The sequence below is a fragment of the Phyllostomus discolor genome, chromosome 13 (genome assembly GCF_004126475.2).
Source record: "Phyllostomus discolor isolate MPI-MPIP mPhyDis1 chromosome 13, mPhyDis1.pri.v3, whole genome shotgun sequence".
In the NCBI taxonomy this organism is placed as follows: domain Eukaryota; kingdom Metazoa; phylum Chordata; class Mammalia; order Chiroptera; family Phyllostomidae; genus Phyllostomus; species Phyllostomus discolor.
The window spans coordinates 72,109,601-72,131,729 of NC_040915.2; the positions used below are offsets into that span (position 1 = coordinate 72,109,601).

General features: G+C 43.4%; 1 long non-coding RNA gene and 1 pseudogene across 1 annotated transcript; both read left to right on the forward strand.

The window, feature by feature from the left end:
• The first annotated feature begins 321 nt into the window (after nt 1-321).
• On the forward strand, nt 322-6,124 carry LOC118497899. The gene is made up of 2 exons (XR_004900413.1): nt 322-1,649; nt 1,793-6,124. It is a non-coding gene; the product is annotated as an uncharacterized LOC118497899 (long non-coding RNA).
• Nucleotides 6,125-10,552: 4,428 nt separating this feature from the next.
• Nucleotides 10,553-19,257, forward strand: LOC118497840 (annotated as a pseudogene).
• Nucleotides 19,258-22,129: the final 2,872 nt, after the last annotated feature.

The following is a 22,129-nucleotide window of genomic DNA, read 5'->3' on the forward strand; positions in this document are numbered from 1 at the left end:
ACCTGCTTCTCAAGGGCCACATTTAGCAAAGCAACTCTTCTTGACTTACAGTGTAACTCCAAGGGCACTTCATCATTCTCTGAGTTACTGCAGTGCATGCAATTGTTAAATAGGTAGGATAACTTTCCAAAAAAGGATACATGAATGCATGCAGAATATTGTACCCCACCGAGCAGGAAGGGAGGTGGCTCTGATGGCACCAATGCCATTGCCCTGGGAAGCAGCCCAGACAAGCTCTGTCACCCGAGTCATGAAATGCCCCAGGGAAGAACATCTGTGAGTGAGCCAACTCTGACTCTGCCAGGGGTGAGTGTCTGGGAAGGCAGTTAGTGCTAGAGCCCTCAGCGGTCCTCCAGTGAGAAAGCCCTTTTGAGGGACAAGCTGATACTACCAGGTAGCAATTTAGTGTAGGCTAAGAAACAGGTGGGGGAAATGTATTCTCTTTTATGGTTAGTGTGAAAATATCTGTGTCAGACTGGTCAGAATGCAGTGGGGGATGGAGAGGAGTGTGGAAAATAATAAGGGAGCAATGGGGGTTTTATACAGCAGATACTGTTGGCCAGGTCTTTGGGAGACAGCAATGAAAAAGGACTTTTCATTTCACTCTTTTGTGGCTCCAGCATTGCTGCACCTTTGGTGTTTCTCATTCTTCACAGCTTTCCTGGGAGAGGGGAGAGTTCAGCAGTGGCCATGGTAAGAGCAGAGGGTTAATCTGGAAGTCGGTCAATTATGTTTTTTCTTGGTAGGCTCGGGTGGCCTGCCAGAGGGACATAGGTGCTCTGGGCCACTCCACAGCAGGCATGTTCTGTTTCAGGTGTGGAAACTTGGATGTGTGGCCCTGGCATAACTCAGCTCTCCACTTCCGTAGCTGCAGTGTGATCCTGGGCGAATCCGTGCACCTCTCTGAGCTTCAGTTTTCTTACCTGCAAATACAGCGCTCTGACCGTGATGGCTCCCCAGGTTCTTGCCTGCTTTGCAGTGGCGAGATTTCAGCCCCCTCCAGAAGACCCCCCAGGTCACCTGTGGACCCGCGCCATTGGAGTTCCCATTCCCCTTCTCCAGGGCAGGTGTGAGACGGGAGTCTAGTTTCCAGATGGGCTGATACCTCCTCGAAGCCGTCAGGCAGTGGGGTTTCTGGTACTGTGTCCGCAGTAAACTTGATGGCTTTAAAGGCATAGTCTGTCCCCGAGTTACCCTGCGGTGCTGAAGGCTGGAGCGAGGCAAACCCAGGTGGCAGGTAGCCGGCTTGGCCTGGGGGGCGGGCGAGGTAAGGAGAGAGGTGACAGGCTGAGACTGAGCGGAAACACGGAGGCAGTCAGGGGCGACACGGGAGGATCGCAGAGGCGCGGGGAGGGGGTGTAGATATTTATAGTAAGAGGGACGGAGAAACGGCAGCAAATAGATCCGGGGGCTGCAGGGGGCCTCACCGCCCACAGAGAGGGGGGCGTACCCACCGGCTCGGTTCCGGTGGCGCCCTCTGGCTCCGCTCCCCTCCCTCCTTCAGAGGGGGCTGGCTCTGCTCTCTGCAAAGCCAGGCTTAGGGGAGCACGGCGAGCGGTAGCTAGCAGCCGGTGCTGCGCCCCGGGCCGCTGCCGATCCGGAGAGCCCTGCCGATCTGCCCCCATGAGTGCGTCCCCTAGCAGACCCAGGTAAGAACTTCCTGACCTTCCTGAGCCCTGGCAGAAATGCGCCTTGATGCAGGGTTGACAATGAGGGATGCCGGGGCTGTGGAGGTTGTGGAAATACCGGGGGTGGGGGCGGGGCCCGCTGTTTGTTCTCTGAATTTTCTTAGCGCAAGCTCCAAGTTCCAGAGAGCACGGTAAAGCTATTAACATGGACTATAGCCTGGCTGTGGTGCCCCACCTGAGAACTGGTGTCCCCAGGAAGCTACTAGGACTGACTGTCTGCCTCCTTCATGAGTTTCCAGAGGAGACTAAGCTCGCTTTTCTTCCATTACTTCTGGACAGGCGCTTGGACAAGTGGTTAGGGCAAGGCTGTGGGCTTGAGGCTGCTTCTGCCCCTCTTCAACATCCCAGCCAAAGTCTGAACTGGGGACCCTGGCCTTCTGTCTTCACACAGGACTTTCCTCCCACGTGACCACCCTCATCAATCTCATGCCTAGTGCCCTTGCTTGTGGAAATTCAAGATTTGAAAGACAGCAAACATCATGGGATTCACCCCTAGTAAGACTAGGAAAAGGTTCTTCATTTTCTAATGTCCTCCTAGGGAGGAGGTGGGCCGATTAGGAATGCTTGGCTTGAAGCTAGAGATGCATGAAGTCCCATCCCAGAAGAAACTGAGTTATCGTATGGAGCAGATGGAGGCATGAGAAGGTGTGGCCATTAATTAGAGTGAAGCTGTTGGAGAGCAAACAACTTGTTTGCATCCATCAGCCAGCTTCAAGTCTGGAGACATGCCGGTCCTCAGAAGAGTTTGTTAGCAGGGCGCACAGGCTCCAGGGCCACCTAGGGACAAGCTGGCGATAGTGTGCTCCTGGGCGGTGTATCCTGGTGGGTCTGCAGCAGTGGTGAGTGGTGACTGCGTCCCAAGCCCAGAATTAAAGAGGGGCAGGGTGCAAGGATTGTGCATATCACATGTACTTAGGAAATCCCTCCTTTTATCTCAGGATTTTTTTTAAGACTTATAAAAAAATAAAATGTTTTCATGACAGTAGCAGTTGTAAAACTGCCCCCCCCCCCACACCACTCTGGGCGAGGACAAAGAAACTTGCATGAGAAGCTGAGCTGTCTCCTCTGCCAGCACCTCCGTGGGCATGCACCTTTGGGAGATGCAAACAGTGTGCTATAGATGAGGAGCCTGCAGCCTGTGGCGTTTTCAAGAGGGGCATATCTCAGCTGGGCTTCTCTCTTTAAGCTCAGAAAACTAACATTAGAAACAGTTTGCAAATGCTGCCTTTGTATCCCCCACTCTAAGGTCCCAGTTTGCCCCTAACTGATCTTGAGGCTCGCTGTGGAACAGGTACCCTCAGAGAGAGACGTCCATACTCCTCCAGTGTGAACTGCTTTCTCTCTCCCTCCCTCCCTCCCTTCCTCCCTCCATCCCTCCCTTCCTCTCATTAAACATCATTTAACAGGTTAGAGGGCAAAATACAGACGTGTTTCTGGTGTGAGCAAATCAGCCTTGTGCTCTGGGTGAAGTTAACAAACATTCCTTCTATTCAGTGGTGCCCCCGCCTCTGCTCCTTACTTGAAGATCCTGTCTCTTGCTCACAGCTGGTGTCCCTAGCCATGCCACCTTACCTTCGCAGCTTCTCACAGCTCGAACTGGCTGCCTTTGACTGTGGACAGTGAGGTTGCAGATGGGGTCACCAGTGTTTGTTTGAGACCCTCTCCCTTTGGCTCCTTTACTTTGTAACTTGCCCAGAAGATCTTGTCCGCAACATGCAATTTGGGCCAAGAGTTTTGCTGGGCATTGTGGGTATTCAGGAGACCCAGGGTATCCAAAGGGTATGTGGAAATTCTGTTGTTTCTTTTTTCCTGTCCACCCTCAAAGGTTGTTTGGCTTTGGAAATTTGGGGCTGGGCTTTTGTGCTAGTGTTGAGAAGAAACCATTCTGAGCAACTTATCAGTTACCTAGGGAGAATGGGGTGCTGCTGTGGGGCCCCACTTTGGCACTGTCACCAAATGTGAGTGCCTTGTTTCATCTTTTTAAAGATCATAGCTATTTTTAAAGATGATAGGCCTTGGATGAAATCACATTCTAGACATTGTCCCTGCCACCACCTTCTAGCCTTTACTTTTGGACCATACCCGTCATTCGATGTCTCTGTGGATCAGCTCACTCTTGACTCCCGTCAGTGCTGTCCCATCACATACATCTGGAATCTTCCACTGTAACTGCAATTGTCATCCCAGGGGTGCAGCTATACTCCAGAGGGGTTTCCACTGCTCTGTCCCCCACCTCCAGCTATTGCTCCGCACAGGTGTCACGCAGTTGTTGCCTGCTTGTGGCTTTGAGTTATGTACAATTCTGCTGTGGATTGTCACCCATTCCGCTTGCCCAGCTGATGGAGTGCTTTCTCTTGGGGTGCTTTCTGCAGTTTATGCTGTTTTTATTTTCATTGTTCTTCAGCTTAATTAGGATCTTTTCTTCCTTCCATTTCCCCTCTCTACACCTGTGGAATCATGTTTCATTTTTGCCTAGGTATGATCCTTCTTCAGATTGTACTGAAGTTATCCTTGCCTTGATTTGATCCAGAACCCTAATGTGCACACAGCAGAAACACTGCATGTACCTTTTAGGTGTCCAGCATCTGTATCCCCTTTATTTTGTGGTACACAAGACCCTGGCTTCTAATGGATACCCCAGTATCTACTCTGCTTTGTACCTGTTGGGTATGCATTGCACAACTTCATAACGAATGAACATTTCCAATAAGAGGCAGGTGGAGACAGTGTTACAACAGATAGTCTGGGGTCTTGAGTAGGCATGTGCTGTTCTGGGGGTCACCTCATTTGTTGTGTGTGAAGATAGAGGTCTTTAGCTAGGGGACCCCTTGTCAGTGGACTTGTGTACATATGTGTAAGGTAGCAATAAAAATAGGAATTTAAGTTCTTTTCTAGAGTGAGTTGATGTTGATGAATCTGTGAGTTAGTGATCTGCTAACCACCTTTTCCATTATGCTTTCCTCAGACCCACAGTGAGGTTCTCTTCAGAGAGAAAGTTACCAGTGATTTACAGAGCTGGGGAAGGACGGCTCCTTGTTCATTGCCACCACAGAAGAGGAGCCTGTTCTAGCAGAGTGAAGAAGTTAAACTGCATTGGTTCCATCAGCCATACTAGCAGACTTGAAGCAGCCTGAACCTTTGGTTTCAGGCTAGGTCAAATGTTGGACCCTTTCTGAGATTCTAACAGACATGAAGCAGGAAGCTTCTCTTCTCTGTCAGCACCTGCACAGCTTTTGGTGCAGCTCTGGAGCCCCTGGCTAAAGAGAATTTCACTTTCTGAGCCAGAATAAGGTTAGGTGGAATTGGCTCTTGGCTCAGGGGTCAGAATTAGAAAGTGCAATTTGAACATTTGTTTTTTTAAACTGCACAAAACTAAAAATGATTTATCCAAAACACAAGACCAGTGAGGTACTACCTGCCTTCCCAGCCCACTAACACTCACCCCTGCACCCCACCAAAGTTGCTGAGGTCCATGAGTAACACAGTTGACTAGATGAGGGGGTATGAAAAGGGCAGTCCCTATGGCTCATCTACCCTTTCATCCAACTGATCTCTGAAATTCCATCTTTCTAAACATTTTCAGTGTGTGGGACTTGGGGAAGAGTAGGAGACAGAAATGGGAGAGGGGAGGAAGGCAATTCCTAGAAAAGTTCATGAGACCAGGTTGCCTGGAGACAGACTGCCCCGGAAAGCAGGGGTGGCACAGGCCACATGGCAGCGTGGGAGGACCAGTCCTGAGAAAGAGGAAAAGAGAAAAGACACAAAATGATGATGGGCAGGAGGGCCGGACGCTGAGAGAGGAAGCAGGTGAAGTGGGAGGAGAGACAGGAAACAGATGGAGTAAGAGGAAGACAGACAGTAAGTGCAAGAAAAGGCAAAGCGGGGGAAAGAGCAGAAGACAAATGAAAGTGGCACCTTGCTTTCCTGATTTTTCTCCCTCCCTTTCCCCCCTGACAGAGGGATAAAGTAAGTGACCAGGGGGACACGTGGTTTTTGTGCTATTGGAACCTCCTCATTGAAGCTGTCAACCCTTCGTGGCAGCTCATTCTATTTTTACATTTTGCAGAATTAAAATTAAACAAGTGACCTGTGAGGGCGTTTTCATGAAGATTTTATCCTGCACACCCACACAGCTAGTGCTGAGGTGGCTGAATATTTAGTATAATATTCTATTTAATCAGATAGAAAGGCATCCTCCAGAGAAGCTGGGCTTTGCTAGCCTGTGAAGAGCTGCTTTGACGAGGGTGAGAGAAGACAGAAAGGAACCTTGTTCTCTGCCTCCTTTGGGCTTGGTAGCAGGAAGAATTCCAGTTAACTGAATTCTGGAGGACCTTAGCATTCTTTCTCCCACACTTTTATTTATTTCTTTTTCTTTTTTGTATTGGGTTTGATTCCAGCCTTTTTGGTTCAGTTCTCCTTGGAGATCTCATTGATGACCCCCCCAAAAAAAGAAAGAAAGAGAAAAAAAGGTTCCCTTTGGTTGCACTTACCCTGAGTGAAAGCCCTGGGCACTTGCCCTATCTGCTGGCCTGCTCAGGGAAGCTCACCAGTCTGCTGGTGGGACAGTGCTTAGGCAGCAAGAATAAATTGTTTTATTCCTCATCCTCTGTTAGAACAGAGAAGATAAGGAGTTTGTTGGTTTAGACACAGACTTACTACCTTAAATCCCAAGACACTCAGTAGCAATTAAATGTATGCCCCTTTGCACATAACCATTCTTTTGGAGAAAAACAACAACAATAACAGTATGTGTTAAGGGGACCAATTAATAAGACAAGGTTGGTTGAGTAGATGTAAAAATGTGAGAATGTTCAAAAGACCTGTCACTCCCATATGCATGTTTATGTTTAATAGGGTATTTTGCCATACATATTGAAAGTGTGTGTGTTCCACTTTCTATTAACCTTTAAAATGCTGTTTTGACAAATCTAGTCTCTAAGATGGATAGCAGATGGAGGCTGTTTTTGAGTCACTTCTGGCTTCCAAAGGAGCAATTTGTCAGACAGAGGTACTCTAGAGAAAGCATCCCTCCCCCTCCAGCCCCGAGAGGCTGCTGTTTCCAGCTGGGGTGAAGCGGGCTTCCTGGTCAGAGAATGTGCCCAACAGCCACTATGAAAGGTGTCCTGTCTCTGATGCAGAGAGCGACTGAGAGCGCTGACACTAGCCGTATGGATGAATGTTCCCAGACCCTCCATTGGGTGCCCACATGCGTTTTCTCTCAGCACTCTTTCTTCCGGGCTGTCTGGTTCTGGCAGGTACCCAGGTGTGAGCTCTGAAGCCCAGGAAACTTTGTGTGCATCTTGGGGGCAAAGGGAAACAAGATAAACCCAAGTCAGGACTTCCTTTCCCACCATCAAAGGTCTCAGCATGGAGCGTGATCACCCCCTCCTCTGGGCCAGTCCCACAGCCCTGGGGGCCCAGTGTGACTGTCCCATCATTGTTTTGTCCTTTGTTTTCCCCAGACTGCTTTGCTTGGACCCTGGGACTCTGCACACAAGTCTTCATTTAAATGAATCCACAGAATGAGTTCCTGAGCTTGTTTGCAAGTAGAGCGATGACACGAAGTCTTTATCTGGAAATTCTCCTTCCCTGGAGAGGATGACCAGTTAGCTATCTCATGCGTGTGGATAGGGAAGAAAAGCACCCTGAGATTTTCATTATTATTATGCTATTGTCACTAAAACAGCATTCACATTGTGTGTTATTGCTCATAAATCTCTTTTGTTATCTTATTTAATCATTATGAGTGCCTTATGCAAAAGAAATTATTATAATCCACATTTTATAGTTCCAGACATGAAGCCCGAGATCACATAGGCACTAAGTGGTAGAGCCAGGACTTAAATGAGCGTTCTGGTCTTCAGTTCTTCAGTATTAGATACTATTCTTCCTCCTGTGGATTCCTCCTTACATTTTAAGTTCCGTTTTTTTCTCATAGCCTTTCCCATCATCTCTCATTAGTTCTCTGTCTCTGAAGGTAGGATTTACAAGCACCTCCTTTTAGTTGACACGCAGAGGGATTCTTTAAATTATGGACAGCCATGCAGACCCAGTGAAAGGACTTTAGAATAGCGAGGTAGACCATACCATTTCCATTGGGACCTACTGCCTTTCTTTCAGGTTTTGGTATTTTAATCACCTCCAAATTTTCTTGACATTTAAGTCAGATAAAATACTGAACGAAAGTTAGCATTATACCTACTCCTTACTATTATGATATTCCTCTTTTTTTGTAGATTGTTCTGAAGGAAAAGTCCCGCCCCATAACCTGCTTCAGCTGAATCAGTGGCTAAATAAATTTCTGTAAGACAAGAAATAATAAGAAAATTTTGGGGAAGCTACCACTTCCAACAGAGAGCTGAGCAAAGTCCTTTAAGATTCAAGTCTATAAATCAACCTTTTGAGGTTTTTCTTCATCTTGGCCAGCCATTCCCTCCCTTTGAACTCAGTAGGTGGAGATCAATTGAGAATGCTGATTTCTGGTCCTGGCTGGTCTGTTGCATGCATGAGCTTCCTGCTGTTTGTGTAAGAAAGTACAAACCCAGGTAAATAAAACTGTGCTGTTTACTTTATTTAGCAGTTAGACCAACCCAAGCTGAAGGCTGTATTTTGGGTTGTCAAGAGGCAAGAACAAGTTAGCAAGGGCAGTAGGGCTCTTTTCTTAAAAGTATTTGCCTAGCTAAGAATGAGGCAGGAGGACTTATAAAACTAGATTTTAAAACTAATTTTACTTACTCCTCTTTTTTCTTCCAAAGTTTGATCATTAACATATCTGGATGCTTCATGAATGAGACTAATGCTAGTGCTGGGCTTGACTCTTTTATCTGAAGCCTGATATCTGTTAGCAATAGCTGAATTTAATTTAGACATGGGCCTTTGGGTTGTCTTATTCCTGCATTGATGACACTGTGATCAAGTTTGGACAACTGACCTACAGGGAGGATGAAAGTGGTACAGACAGGCCTGAAACAGGAAGCATCCTGATCTCCTGTTCTTTTCAGCAAGGGTATCTTATCTCAACCAGTTATGGAAAGAATGTAATTTTATTCTGTTCTTATTTCTGTCATTTTTTTTACCACATCTTCTCTTCATAGTGCTACAACAAACATTTGTTAAACAAGAAACCAGATGGTTATTGGGATACAGTGTTGAATAAGATCATTCTTCAAAGATTTCATAGTCTCTTGATGAAAGATAAACAAAGTAAAAGAGTCAACAACACCTTGTTAATGGCTATAAAGAGGTAGGAACAAGGGAGTAAAGGCTCACCGAATCCAGAGCAGGGAGTTGAATGGCCCAGGTCAATCTGGGAAGGCTTTTTTCAAAAAACTAAATAAATAAGTGTCCCAGGTTTGATTCCTGGTCAGGGTACATGCCTGGGTTGCAGGCCATGACTCCCAGCAACCGCACATTGATGTTTCTCTCTCTCTCTCTATCTCCCTCCCTCCCCTCTCTAAAAATAAATAAATAAAATCTTAAAAAAATAAACAAATAAAAAATGGTTGTAACTGAGCTGTGTTTGGAAAGGTGATTAGGCATGCTCCACTTAGAGAAGGGTGAAATTGTATTTCAGTTAGATAGCATGTGCCAAACCATGGAGTCAAGCTTGTGAAGAGTGATGCCATCACATTACAAGGTGAGCTTCAGGACAGAGGAGGAGGCTGGAGCAGCGGGCGAGCTGGAGTCAGACTGTCCAGGTTCAGTTAGGTGGTGTGGACCTAACAGAGGCAACTGGGAGCCACAGACATTTTTCAGCAGGAGGGTGAAAAGACCAGGTTAGTTTTAGTGTTAGTTTGGACAAAACTAACTCTGGCAGCAGTGTGGAGGATGAATAAAATGGAGAGTCCAGAGGCTGGATGCCATATGGAGCTGCTGGGTAGTCCAGGTGAGATTTGATGAAATCTCAACTCTGGCAAGAAAGGTTGGCAAGGACTATTCAGATGTGAAAATTAGTTTAAAGAAGAGTCATCCAAGTTTGGTAGCAGGTGAGGCCAAAGGAAGGAAGGGGAGGAGCCACAGGTTGCAGTAATGTTCTAGGTAGCCAAGAGTTGAGATGTGAATACTAGACAAGAAGCAGCACTGAAAGAGAAGGTAATGGATCAAAATTTGAGCAGGATGAAGATTGAAAGGAGTCAGAGTCAAGATGCAGGGGTCACTCACAAACTTCATAAAAACAGTTTCAGTGAAGTTCTTAACGTTTTTTTAAATTTTTCAATTACAGTTTACATTCAATATTATTTTGTATTAGTTCCAAGTGTTCAGTGAAGTTTTGAGAAAAGATGGGACAGTAGCAAAATTGTACCATTGCCCACAGCTTAAGAAGTTGAAGAAACAGAGAGTTTGGGGATACTAACTAAAGTCCTTTTAAAGAAGGGAGGGCATAAGGCTTTTGAAAAGAGTGGAAGCTCTTGAATATGCTTGTCAATAAGGGGAGAATAACTGGAGAGAAAGGGAGAGATTAAAGATACAGGGGGTGGAAAAGAGACAACTAAGAGAGTAGGGTCTTTAAGAATTCAAGAGGTAACTATGTTGTATTAAATTAAATGTATATAAGTGCCAGCTGGTGTGGATCAGTGGATTGAGTGCTGGCCTATGAACAAAAGGTCACTGGTTTGATTCCTGGTCAGGGCATATGCCCGGGTTGCAGGCCACATCCCTGGTCAGGGTGTGTATGAGAGGCAACGAACCGATGGATGTTTCTCTCTCACATCAATGTTTCTCTCCCTTTTGTTCTCTCTCCTCTAAAAATAAATGAAAAAAATCTTTGAGAAAAACCTAAATATATATATGTTTATATATTAAATTTATATGACATATATAATTATATATAATTGAATTTGTAGAAGAAAGAATGAATGGGAACCATGTTTGTGGCCTGCCGAGCATTGGGCCAGGTATCTCACATTTGTTGATTTAATTCCAATTAAAACCCTATATAGGGAGAGAATGAAAGTCCCTTTCTTGGAGAAAGTAAGAAAATAACAAAAAATGAATGTTACTTTTTGAAGTGTAAATGTGAAGAACCATTGGAAGTCACTTCAAGAGATAACTTCAAAAGGGAACTTTAATCAATAATTTCTATTTCCTCCATGAAGAAAAGTGAAGTCATCTTCTGAGAATAAAGTAGGAAGTGGAGTAGGGAGTTCAAGAAGAATGGAAAAGTTTGGTGTTGTTTGCTTTTAATGGGAAAGTTTAAAGAGTCAAAATTAGTGACTGTGAGTGAGTGAAAAGATTTCTGCCCAGTGCCGAAAGCTCTGGAGCTGAAAGCCCACCTGTGTGGCCCTGCCAATGCAGCCTGCACTCTGGCCACAAGCTGAGCACAAGACAGCTGGTTGGATCTCTCTGGAGCAGGACATGAATTGGGGAGGTATGGCAAAACCACAAGGCATTGGGCAGAGCTAGGGGGACTATTGGTGAGGAAAGTGACCTAGAGGAACATAAAGACAGAGGACAGTTTTAAGGGAGGGGTAGAATGAAAAATTTCAAAGGATTAGAGGTTGAGATGCTCACAGGTCCTCTGAGATTCTAGGGCTGATGTCTAGATACAAGGTTTTTTAGCAGGATATATGTCAGTGACCACCTATCTTCAGTTAGCATTGTCAAAGATATTTGTATCAAGGAAGAAATGCCTTTTTGTCAAATGCATGACCAAGAAAGGAGAAAGGCTGTGAAGTTTGGCACTAGGCAGTCCCTATCCACCTGGGATGAGGTAAGTGTGGGCCCCTCTGGGAACAGAATGCTGTGCTAGGTGACATCACCAAGTCAGGATTCTGTGCAGGTGCAGAGCACAGCAAACAGGTATTTGAAGATTTTCTAAAACATGTCATTTTAAGCTTTTCCTTCCTAGGACTTTTGAAAGTTTAAGCCACAGAATTATTATTTTTAAATGGGCTTTATTGTTTTATTTTATATCATCAATGCCTTAAAATAAATTTCTCTCTTCCAGAGAACAGTTCCTATCTCTCATCCTCATGAAATTTTATGTTCATGAAGTGAATTTTGTAGGCCATTCCCCACACCTCCACTACAGCCAAATAACATAATGGTTTCCATTTCTATCCAGTCCAGCATATTCTGTGGGGCTGCTTCTGCACCAAGCCACATATTTTCTGCAAGTGTTGGCACCAGAAGTCAGCAGATGCTGGGCTTGTGGTGGCCAGCATTCAGGAACAGTGCAGCAGGTGATAAGCCACATCTCTCTGGCCCCTTCTGACTTGCTCTGTGAGAGTCTCTAGGGTTTGCTGTCCTGACTTTGTTCTCCTCACACCCCATCCCATAGCAGGCATCTCCTGTTGCCAGGGGCTCTTTGCTGCATCATCATCACATCTGCAGCTTGTGATGATGCAGATGTGATACTCACATGTCTTGTTCTATATGCAAACACCAAGAGAACACGAGTCTCAAGGTATCCGTGGACAATCTCTCATCCGAAGAGAGCTTTAGAAATCAGAAAAACAAATGTCTCAGCTATGCCTCATCTACCTGTTTATTTGTTCACTTCGACTACAGGGCACTTGAAGCAAGGTTTTTAAATGTCCCTTCTATGTTAGCCTACTATCCTTTCTTCCAGGTAGGTCTGGTTCTTCTATGGCTATTACACTAGGAGACTAAATGTAAGGCTTCGATGTAGACGTCAAACACGATTACCTAAGAAACAATCTGTTAGAGTGCTCTTCCACTGATTTAACCATTACTTAGTGTTATGATAAGTTCTGGATAAAAAAAATAGTAAAAATTAGGACTCAGTTGCCTTCCATGCTTTACTTTTGCATATTTCTGTCTATTTAGAAGCCTGACTATTTAGAATCATCTCATTTAACCATCCACAGATTAGGAAAATGAGCTCCCAGAGAAGAGAAGTCTGTCATCCAAGTTCATAAATGTGGTTGATGGCAGGTTTGGAACTAGCACCTCTATCTCCTAACACAGAATTTAGTGCCAGAGAAGGATACTTTGAGGTGGGGCAGAATGGTGTTCCCATTTAGGTGGCCACTTGTGGGGCAGCAGGCCAAGTACTCTGGGCCTCAGTTTGCCTTACATGCAAATTATCTTACAAAGTTCTCATGCTGCACCCACTGAAAATATCCTCTGCTTCTCTAATTGTCTGTGACTGTGTGCTTAAGGAAGAGTAATTTGAGCAGGTAAATTTGTTTTACCGCCACACATTTAAAAATCATAGGCACACTCAGCAAATAAAAATGAAGCTTCTGATTATTATAACAGGGCACCCCCTGTTAACAAGCAGAAAGTTGCTGTGATCATTGAAAGCAGGCCCTTTCTACATTACTGGTCTCATACAGCAGAGAGGCTGGAACCATGTATTGTGGCAGTAGGCCTTACCAGGTCTCAGCCAGATGGTTTGTGGGTTTGGGTGAATTTTCAATAATAGCACAGATTTCCCTGGTTGTCAGTCTCTGATCACCTCGCTGCTGGCCTACTAAGGTGTGACAGAGACTGTGTGACCTGCCCTAGGAAGAGAAATCTGAACCTCTGCTTCTTTCAGAAGTGGACATTCTCCCCAGTTGTTGTCCTGTTGGTCAGTTTGGTGGATAGATGCTTAGAGCTGCAGAAGCCAGTGCTAAGCAAGTGTCCCTAACTCAGACTTTTGTCACCCCCCCCACAGGAAAGGCATACTAGCAAAGGGTAAAACATGCTTAGAAAGGACATCTCCAAGTTTAACCTCATATATATATAGGTGGAAGAAGATCACACACAAGGAAATGTATGGGAGCCAATTAAACTGCTCATAAGAAAATGATGGGAATCTTTTGGGAAAGTTTCCTGGTCTCCCATCTCTGGCTCCCTGGAACATGAGTTAATAAGTTATATTGTGAAACCCTCAAAGGAATCATACAGACTCTTTTTGCCAGGGTTTGGAGTCCCCAAGAGTTTAGCTGTATAGAACTCATGGTCATTTTGGAGCAGTATCTATTATCTATTTTGTTGATTATTTTACCCTCTGATTTTGCTTTCCCCTGAGAGCCTCCCATCTGGACAAGACATCAGTTAACAGCCACGTACTCAACCATGTTAATAGCTTTACAGAACATATACTCAGACATGCTAGCCAGGAAGAGAAATGTGAGCTGTGGTGGGTGTTGTAATGTGTCGATGGTCTCTATGCTTTGACTGTTTTCCTGGTCTGTACAAATCTAACTGCTTTCAAAAATGTTATAAATGATGTGTTTGTTGTTTGGTTTGTCCCTGTGCTATCTGTGTTATCATTTCTGTCTGTTTTTAAATTACCCATTCAATAATTTGTGTTCTGTCCATCCAGTTCTCCCCTGCCCCAGTGAAACTGAATCTAGTTTTCCAAGGTAGACCATTTTGCTGTTGTCTTTCAGACAGAAGATGGTAATGTAAAGTAACATTGCTGCTTACAGCCCCCTTCCTCTCATAATAAACCACTGTCTCTCTTGAACTTCTAACTGAAACCATAGTCCAGCATTCCAAGGAGCCGTCTCTCAAACACGGGTATCATTAAGGTCCAGAGACTTCTGACCACAGATTTACTATTTTTGGAATAAAAGCTGGAGGGCAGCCCAGCTCACACCCAGTGCAGGAAGGGCAAGTTAAATACAGTTTTGGCATCCTTCAGATCACTGACCCTACAGGCCCTGCAACCTTCAAGTTTTACTTTGAAGAGAGCCTCCCAGTGCACTTGTTTAGCATTTATTTAAATTACTGCAAAGCAACAGACAGTGACCCTCTGCTTTATTTCAAGATCACCTGGTACAGAGCTAATGGGCTCTTGCACTCTGCTGAGTGATTGGGTTATGAGATGACAGATGTGGGAGAAGAAATGCTAGAAATGAGCTATAGAAAAACATAATTTAAAGCTCCATTGCTCAGTTGCCCCAGCTTAGGTGGGGCATGATGCCATCTGTGTTCCCCAGTGTGTCAGAGAGCAAGAAAGTTCTCTTCAGTGAGTGAGCCTCTTTTAAAGTAGTCACAGGGTTTCAATAAAAGATGTTTATTTGACCTTGGCATTGATCCTGGTCTGATCTATATCTAAAGAATCATCATTTTCATTGTCATCAATAGTTTTTATTGAAACTTTTACCATGTGATAAACACTTTGCTAAGCACAGTACATTAATGATCTCGCTTAGCTTACCAATACCACTGTGAGTCAGAACTATTAATCTTCCAATTTTACAGATGAGGAAGTCAAGACATGAGATATTTAATGATGTCCTTAAGGTCATTTCACTAGTGTTCAGAGCTGGGATTCAAATCTAGGTCTAATTCCAGAGCCTGAGCTTTCAACACAACTCTTATGTGAAACAAAAGTCATCAGAAAGTCTGTACCAGGCAGCTCCTCTCTGTAAGGTGCTAGATTGTGTTTATGGGGCTGGGTGTACAAAGGAGTGTAAGATTCCTGCTATCCCCACATGGCTTCAAATGTTTTTGGGCAAGAAGTCACTTTAAAAATAATTTAAAATATGCTAAATATCCAATATGTGGAACATAATAAATAATATATTAACAAGGAAGAAGTCTTGGAGAAGGTGAAATTCACATTAGGCCTTGAACAGTGGGCAAAACTACATAGATGGAAAATAAATAGGAAAAGCATCTCACACTAGACAGGTGCAAACAAGTCTGTGGTTGAGCATTTAAGCACAAGGCATGCTATATTATGGGATGGTGGGGCTGGGGTCGTTGTTGAGTTATCCAGGAATGAAGCATTTTTGTATTCATCTGTTTGGTCAACATATACAAACTGAATGCCTACTCAGAGGAGGTGTTTTGTAGGGAAAGAATGAGAGATAAGGTCAAAAATGCAGGGGGAGCCTTGGCCTGGTTGTCCTAATCTGCATGTGTTCCCACAGCCACCACCTTGGTCTCTGTTGCACAGCCCACAGGGTGCCTTGGGTTCAGCGGTCACTGGGGCTCCTCACTGCCGGCACTCTTCCCCACCTCGGCTGCAGCCTGTGCTGGGCCGTGACCCCAGCCCCCCTGACTGCACAGGGGCCCTGCACCTGCAACTGCAGACCATTGCACCCTGAGGGGACAAAGCTTTTGTTGAATTTCTGAGTGGTGCAATTAAGGAGGAAAAGAAGATACAGATGCATAAGTCCCTCCCCAAGATGTCTGAGATTGGGAGCTGGAAATGAATGGGACAGAAGCCAAATTCTTGTGGAACGTTGTTGGAGAAATGATCACCATTGCTTTCAGCATTAGCAGTAGCATCCCACTAACATTTGTCCAGGGGGAGGAGCCCTGCCAAGAGCAAAGATCGAAGAACAGGTGCCTTCAAAGTGGGATTTATAAGGAATGGTGACAAGAAGGCCCTTGTGTTGGACTGTCACCATCCAAAAGATTGAGGTTGGACAAGAAGAGAGGATGAGAGTGACATTTTCTCCATTAGGGAAGTGAGCTTTCAGTCCACCAGTGAGTATGAATGGAAGGGCATGAATTACACCCTCAACACTGTTAACCTGGCCTGGGCCTTATGGGACTACCTAAAGGGTTTCTTTGCAACAGAGGGGTGGACAACACTTTTGCAGATGAGCAGGTGGAGCTCAGTACAGCCCAAGAGCCCCCAGAGCCCTCAAAGGTTTGGTCAAGAGCCAGTGGCACAGAGAAGATGCTGAACACCTTCTATTTATGGTAGGCTTTGGCCAGGGAACAAAACCTAGTATCTTGTCAGATATGTGCTTTGAAATGTTTTTCATCCTAATATGGAAAATAATTCAAATTTAAATGATTTCTGTTGTCCCCTTATTTGCTATCTGTCTGTTTATTTACTTATTTATTTGTTTCTTCCTTACAAATCTCTTATTTTTAGATTTTTGTATAACATAATGATGAACAGTACTTTTGGTTTATCTCCTCTAAAAGAAAATGTAGATTAGAGCCTCAATGATGCCAAGTGCAGGAATTGGGACTTTATCTTGTAGACCCAAAGTTTACAATCAGTTGTGTAGGAGCTGTAGATGGATTTAAAACCTTCTCTGACAAAGGTCCAAGCTGGTTACCTCTGTCATGTCCCCCTTTGCTAGGTTTTTTGGGGCCTCACATTGTGGGGTGGGCATTCCTTTGACAAAAACATCCATTACTTTATATGAAGAATACTCATATTTAGGCGATGGGAGGAGAAGGAACACCTATTAAAAAGTCATAGGATGGACTGGGGAATCTGGCTACTGTCAAGTCACCAAAGCTCAGAAGGAGTCTAAAGAAAGTGTAGAGGGAAGGGGGTCATGAGTGTTATTTGCAACAAAGAGAAGATAAGATTACAGACCATGAGAAATTTGATGATTTTAAATTTGATGACTGATTTTGATGATGGGTCTATCAGTGATCTTGGAGAACATATTTTGGTAGTGCAGGGGGAGGGGTTAATAAGTAGAAGGACAGATGGTGGCCATAGTAGTGTAGAATGTTGATTTTAAAGGTTCAGTGGCGAAGGGAGAAGAAAATGAAGATGATAACTGGGACACAGAAATGATTAAAGTTTTTTTTTCAAAATGGGCAAAACCAGTACATATTTGAAAACAGAGGATATAGACAGAAGAAGAAATTAAAGAAATAAAAAACAAAAGATGTAACAAAAGGAACTCTTCCTGTCCACTGGGATTTCATAGCTTTATATTCTAATAACTACATGAGTAGAACTTTTAAAAACTGGATTCATCAGTGCAGTTATTACCTCCTCCTTATACCACCAGCTCCCAACTCAGTTCTCTGCCCTTACATCATAAGTTTATATTATCCTTAAACCCTTCTGCCACTGCATGATGACTTTGTGGCAATAATTGTCAGTCTATCGTTAGAACGATCATTTTTTTCTCAAGCAGGTGAATTTCCTATTGAGTGTATTTACAACATTTTAAGGAAATTTCCTTCTATTTGTTTTTCTTTAGCTTCCTATCTTTGTGACAGCACTTTTGCATTATTGAAGCTTTGCCCTTTTGTAAAGATGAATAAATGAGTAAGTGAGTGAATGAGTGAGGCAGTGAGTGAGTGATTATTTGGCACAAAGATTTACACACCCAGGAACATATGTGCATGTGTGTGTGCATAGACTCATCTGAAACCCAATGTATTTCAACAGTTACTTACTGAGTCATTAACTACTGTGTACCAGCAATTGTGCTAAGTGTTAAGGTTGCAAACAAGAGTCAAGTTACAGGCCCTGATGTCAGAGAGACTCACTCTTTAGGGCAGAAGTCAGATTTGCAAATAGATACTTTATCTCTAACATGATCAGGGCAGAGATAGAAGTATGACTGGGCACCACAGTAATGGGAGGGGCACTTAGCCCTGCATGTCAGTGTGGAGAAAAGGTTCCTGGGTAAGGTGATGTTCGAGCATTTATATTTTGAAGACTAGGTGAGAGTAAGCAAAGGAAGGTGGGAAAAGCATCCTAAGCAGAGAAAACATGAGCAAAGTCACAGGGGCTGAAGTGTGGTTCTTAGAGAAAACATTGTTATTTGAAACTACTAGATGTAAAGTAAGAGGGACAGCTTGAAGGAAATGAGATACATTTGGTAGGTGCACTAGGTATGGTTATAAGGGACCTTAGACACCATGTCAACATCTGTAGACTGTTCTATAGACAGTGAAGAGCTATGGAAGAATTTGAACTGGGTAATGCCATAATCATATTTTTGTGCAGATCTAGTCTGGTTGCAAATTATTGATTCAAGAGAATGATTCAATTAGGAAGGTCTTTGGCTTTACTGAAAACCCAACTAATAGCAGCTTCAACAAATATGTGATGGTTTTTTTCATGCATAAGAAGTCCAGAGAAAGGTGGTTTCTGGCATTGGTTTAGGTATTTGACAAGACATTTGAGGACCAAAGCTCAGTTCCACCATACCATCCTCACCATGTTTGCTTTTGATCCTTATGCTATTAGTCTGTGGTTTTGAAGGGCTGCCACTGCTCAGGTGTCATGTTCATGTTTGAAGGAGGAAGAAGAGGAATGTGGTGGTGCCTTGTCTCATTTCAAGGAGGCGTGGTTTTCTCAGAAGCTTATCTGGTTCATCCCCAGGTTGGTTGCTGAAAATTGACAAATCCAGCTTTCTGCCACACAACTGACTTCTCTTCTACCTTTTTGAATGTCTTGCCAGGGTTTAATACTTATTTATCCCAATGTCATATTGACTTTAGACGTTGTGCGAGGACATGTAGGTTAGAGCCAAGGAGGTCACAGAACAAGAATGAGGACCGAGTTATCCTCAAGTGCTTGTGTTCTCTATGTGAACAATTTAAACACTGTGTACAAGAAGGTAGGAGCAAATGCTACTTGAACAGACCCTCAGTGTCTGTATCAAACCTTGGGCCACAAGTCTGCTACAGACTGGGTTCCAGTGACTCAGGGTCAAATGTCAGCACTGTACCTTTCTCAACAGTATTTTGAGGAGTTGTCTGGCTGGGCTGCCTTCCACAAACATGTCAGGAATCAGCGTTTGGTCAGAGCCCCACCCCTCCTTACTTTCATGAGTATACACATGTGCTGGAGTATACCCTGTCTCCAATCTGTCTTCCCGTCCAGTACATCAGAACAAAAGAGAACAGCTCTGGCATAGCCATCTTATTGACTTGTTTCTAAATTTGAAAAAATATCAGCCCTGGCTGGCATAGCTCAGTGGATTGAGTGCGGGCTGTGAACCAAAGTGTCGCAGGTTCGATTCCCAGTCAGGGCATATGCCTGGGTTGCAGGCCATGACCCCCAGCAACTGCACATTGATGTTTCTCTCTCTCTCTCTTTCTCTCTCCCTTCCCTCTCTAAAAATAAATAAATAAAATCTTAAAAAAAAAAGAAAAAATATCAAAGCAACAGGGCAGTATTACAAAAATGTTTTTAAAAATGGGCAATCACCCATAATCCTAACTCTCTGATAATCCAGGGCATAATCTCTCATATTTTTACCATGGAAATAATGATTTTTGTGTGTGTGCCTATAATCAGAGTGTGCACAATCTTGCATCCTGCTTTATTTGCAGAGCTAGAGCTCATGAACATGTGATGAGTGAATGAATGTCCATGCACAGTCTTCATAAGAACAAGATGCATGACCTCATCCCCACTGTTGTTTCTAGAAATTGTTTTCTCTTTTCTCTATTTAAATGGAGATGGGACAATGAAGATTATTTGACACACTATTTTTAAGGTGCAACTTAGTCCTAATACAGACAATAGGGAATACCTTCTTAGGAATCAAGAGACGTGAGAAAGATTGGAATCTGGGTGAGCAGGAGTGAGAACAGGATCACTGTAACACCATTCATCCCTAAGAGGAATCATTTAAAAAATTTTTATTGTGTTTTTTTTCCCATTACCATTTAGTCCCCTTATACCACCCTGCCTGCAATCACTGCACTATTTTCCATATCTGAGTCCTTTTTCCTTTTCACTCAATCCCTTCACCCCCAACCCACTCTCAGAGCTGTCAGCTTGCTCTCCATCTGTGAGTCTGTCTCCATTATGCTTGTTCAGTTTGTTCATTAGATTACGCATATGAGTGAAATCATATGGTACTTGTCTTTCTCTGACTGGCTTATTTCACTTAGCATAATGTTCTCCAGGTACATCCATGCTGTCAAAAAGGGTAAAATTTTCTTCCTTTTTATAGCTGAGTAGTATTCCATTGTGTAAATGTCCCATAGTTGTTTTATACACTCATGTAATGGTGGAAACTTGGGCTGCTTTCATATTTTGGCTATTGTAAATAACACTGAAAGGAACATAGGGGTGCTTATGTTCTTTTGAATTAGCGTTTTGAGTTTCTTCTGGTATATTTCCAGAAGTGGAATCACTGGGTCAAAAGGCTGATCCATTTTTATTTTTTGAGCTATCTCCATACTGCTTTCCACAGTGGCTACACCAATCTGCATTCCCACCAACAGTGAAAAAGGGTTCCCCTTTCTCCACATCCTCACCAGCACTTGTTGTTTGTTGATTTATTGATGATGATCATTGTGACTGGTGTGAGGTGAAATCTCATTGTGGTTTTAATTTGCATTTCTCTGATGATTAGTGACATTGAGCATCTTTTCATATGCCTATTGGCCATCTGTATGTCCTCTTTGGAGAAGTGTCTATTCAGGACCTTTGCCCATTTTTTAATTGGATTGTTTGGGTTTTTTGTTGTTGAGTTTTATAAGTTCTTTATAAATTTTGGATATTAACCCTTTATCAAATCTATTGGCAGAGATATTCTTCCATTCCATGGGTGGTCTTTTCATTTTGTTGATGGTTTTCTTTGCTATGCTAAAACTTTTTAGTTTGATGTATTCCCATTTACTTATTTATTCTTTCTTTTGTTTCCCTTGCCTGGTGGCATATATAAGAAGAAATATTGCTACAAGCAATGCCTGAGATTTTACTGCCTATGTTTTCTTCTAGGGTTTTTTTGGTTTTGAGTCTTATAAGTCTGATCCATTTTGAATTTATGCTCGTATATAGTGTAAGAAGGTGGTCTATTTTTATTTTTCTGTGCATATCTATCCAGTATTCCCAACACCATTTATTGAATAAACCACCTTTAGCCCATTGTATGTGCTTGCTTCCTCTGTTGAATATTAATAGACTACAAAGGTGTGGGTTTATTTCTGGGCTCTCTATTCTGTTCCATTGATCTATGTGTCTGTTTTTTTTTAAGATTTTATTTATTTATTTTTAGAGAGGGAAGGGAGAGAGAAAGAGAGAGAGAAATATCAATGTGTGGTTGCTGGGGGCCATGGCCTGCAACCCAGGCATGTGCCCTGACTTGGAATCGAACCTGCAATGCTTTGGTTCACAGCCCACGCTCAATCCACTGAGCTATGCCAGTCAGGGCTTTATGTGTCTGTTTTTTTAAAAAATATATTTTATGGATTATGCTATTACAGTTGTCCCATTTCCCCTCCTTCATTTCCCTCCACCCTGCACACCCTCCCCCCCCCACATTCCCCCCATTTAGTTCATGTTCATGTGTCATAAGTTCTTTAGCTTCTATGTTTCCCATACTATTCATGCCCTCCCTCTGTCTATTTTCTCCCTACTGTCTATGCTACTTATTCTCTGTACCTTCCCCCCCACCTCCTCCCACTCACCTGTTGCTAACCCTCCATGTGATCTCCATTTCTGTGGTTCTGTTCCTGTTCTAGTTGTTTGTTTAGTTTGCTTTTGTTTTAGGTGTGGTTGTTAATAACTGAATTTGCTGTTGTTTTACTGTTCATATTTTTTATCTTCTTTTTCTTAGATAAGTTCCTTTAACATTTCATATAATAAGGGCTTGGTGATGATGAACTCCTTTAACTTGACCTTATCTGAGAAGCACTTTATCTGCCCTTCCATTCTAAATGAAAGCTTAGCTGGATAGAGCAATCTTGGATGTAGGTCCTTGCCTTTCATGACTTGGAATACTTCTTTCCATCCCCTTCTTGCCTGTAAGGTCTCTTTTGAGAAATCAGTTGACAGTCTGATGGGAACTCCTTTGTAG